The sequence below is a fragment of the Triturus cristatus genome, chromosome 4_1 (genome assembly GCF_964204655.1).
Source record: "Triturus cristatus chromosome 4_1, aTriCri1.1, whole genome shotgun sequence".
Classification (NCBI taxonomy): domain Eukaryota; kingdom Metazoa; phylum Chordata; class Amphibia; order Caudata; family Salamandridae; genus Triturus; species Triturus cristatus.
This window is the reverse complement of record NC_140585.1, coordinates 127,956,059-127,958,866: the sequence shown is the minus strand read 5'-3', so window position 1 is coordinate 127,958,866 and position 2,808 is coordinate 127,956,059. Positions and strand designations below refer to the sequence as shown.

Sequence of the window (2,808 nt, the reverse complement as noted above, 5' to 3'; positions counted from 1 at the left end):
ATCCATCCCTGTAGAAAAACAAGCCTGGGAGTGGTACGCGCGCGCTCGCTAAAAGGAATTTGCACCCGGGCCAGCGCGACCGCCATCTGTTTCCAATTAAGATAATTGGAAACAGATGGCGCTGCTGCTCGCTCTTGAGCTTCCTAGGCCAGGGCAGAGAGAAGGCGGGACATGCACCCGCCTTTAGCCAATTGCGTGCTGTCTTTCTTAGAAAGACGCATGCAAAGGCCAATAGGTGTGATGAAAAGAAAAGCACACGCACAAGCGTGTGGTGCGAGTTGAAAAGCCCTTACTAGAAGCCTCGCCTAGCAGCGCATGTGCGCTCACTCAGGCAAGACCTAAAAAACACAATGTAGCAAGGCTTTCAGTCCACATTCAGAAGCTGAAAATGAATCATATTTGGGGCGTGCCTTGAAGCCCTGCTATATAGCTTAGTGATGAAATTGTGAGAAGGATGAGTAAATATAGGTCAAGCACAAAGTTAAGTCAGAGCTCTACATCTTTAAAACTTTGGTGATATAGCTAACTCACTGCTATATGTACATGCGGGGATATAGCTCAGTGGTAGAGCATTTGACTGCAGATCAAGAGGTCCCTGGTTCAAATCCGGGTGTCCCCTTCAATACTTTTTTGCTTTTTACTTCTTTCACGCTGACACTCAATTTTAAAGAGTTCTTGGTGTGAAAACTAGTTCAGATTTTATAGTTCTGGCCTTTGCTTGTGCTTTAGACTCCAATATAACGGGATCCTGCGCCGCGCATGGTGACTGTTTAAGGAAAAGTATTTATTTTGCTTGAGGTAATAATTTTATGGTTCAAGCTAATTATTTGAAAATAGAATCAGGCACAATTAAGCGCCTTGTTGTTAAAATGCTTTAAAAACACACATAAACAAACGAAGCAATAAAGCCCCAGCTGAGTTCCCTCCTCCAGTATCCCCAGGGTCCTAGTGCCCGTCCGCATCCGACATCGCAGCACCTCCTTGAGGGGGTGCACTATCCCCCTTGGAGGCGGACTCCGACCCTCTGTGGGGTGCACTGCTGCTCGTTAGCGGGGTGTGCGTTGTGCTGCCCTCCACCCCCCTCCAAGGTGCGAATCCGCTGTCTTGCTGAAGGGAGGGGCGGGCCTGTTCGTCTTCATGTGACAGCTGTTGTTCCTCTTTGGAAGAATGCCCCGCCTCCTCCCCTTTGAAGTTTTCAATGTTGTTCACGTTTATTATAGCACATTAACATGTCCCCCTCTCTGACGCAGCGGTCACCCTTAGGATCTGGGTAGGGGGGGCGAGACTGCCCCCCTGTGACTCTGGCATGTTCCACTAGGCACCAGGCCAGGGGGGAGAAGGGCTCCTTTCATGTATGGCGGCTATGACCCTACCGTGAACGCTCCCAGCCCCCCTGATGCTAGTCGTGGCCTCCTGCAGGGAGCGGCTGTTTTCAACATTTTGCCAGGGCTGATTTAGGCTTTTAGTCCTGCCAGAATAAGAAGGGGTTGGTACACTAAAAAACAAGCATTGGCATAGCCAATAGGTCTCGCCTTTGGGACCTTATAAGTGTTTAGCAATGCAGTACATTATCCCCCACTGGCATGCCCACATACCCTTAACATTTTTTAATCATCGTACAAGTTTTTTTTTCTTTTTTTAAAGTCGATATAACAAAGAGAAGGTGTGGCATAACTGCCAAAGCAGCCAACTTTGGAGCGGAGGGGGCCAGGTTTGAGCCTCCTCGTAGGCTCAACATCCTGTGATTCTGGGCAAATCACTTTATCTCCCTATGCGCCAAGGCCAAAACAAGTAAAGCTATTTACATCTAAATGCAAAGTAAATGAGCCAAGACTGGTCCCAGAACTGGATAAGGTCGCCGACAATGAGGACAATGTTAAGAACAGTTGCAAAAATATTTGAGCTAAACCCACTGGATAGATATAAATAAATATCAGGCCTACCCAATACTCAACCTGAAAGATATGACTTGTCAAACCTAACCATAAAAAAAGTTTGCTCTGGGGAAATGTGGTACCAGGGAGTTGCATGGAACAAGAGAAACCCTATCTCCAGATCTATCAATCAATCAATCATCGCATTTATATAGCGCGCTACTCACCCAGAGGGTCTCAAGGCGCTGGGGGAGGGGGGTCCGCTACTGCTGGAACAGCCAGGTCTTGAGTTGCTTCCTGAAGGCGAGGTGGTCCTGGGTCAGGCGGAGGTGGGTAGCCATGCCAGGACTTAATGCTTCAAGTCAGCATCCTTAATGACAATAAAGAAGAGTAGGGGGCAGTACATGGGTAGATGAGGAGTGAAGAGGACCAAAATTATCATACCGTTAACCTCCTCTATAAATTGCAAGGTCTTCTTGACTTATCAAACAGAAGTAAAATGTTGAGGTTCATGAATCACTACCAGCATATGTCACATTGGATGATATCCTCTTTGTAACCATTTATGGGCGAGCGAGAGCTTGAAGCATCAACACAAACTCTTCGGGTTTCAAATGTCTTTGTTAAATTGGTGCTCAACCATGAGGCTTTCCTTTCTAACTGCGTAGATGGTCCGTTCCCCAAGGAAGCGCTTTTATCGAACTATGCTGGCATTTCCAGAGCATGGAAAGATCCTCTGCCGTAGGCTCCGGTAGAGGTGCATTGAAATAACTGTGGGTGCGAGCCCTCTAACAGCGGAGAACTGGTAAACTTATGCGAAATGGAATCCACAAAATGCAAGCAAATGGGGAAACATCATCACAATATGGGCAGGAAAGATTCCAAGGAGTGCCATCATTTAAACGGTCGGCTGTGGAGACCTTTTGAACTTAGT

At 47.2% G+C, this 2,808-nt stretch overlaps 1 non-coding gene across 1 annotated transcript; it reads left to right on the top strand.

The window, feature by feature from the left end:
- The first annotated feature begins 547 nt into the window (after positions 1–547).
- On the top strand, positions 548–619 carry TRNAC-GCA (transfer RNA cysteine (anticodon GCA)). Its single transcript has one exon. It is a non-coding gene; the product is annotated as a tRNA-Cys (tRNA).
- The last annotated feature ends 2,189 nt before the right edge of the window (positions 620–2,808 follow it).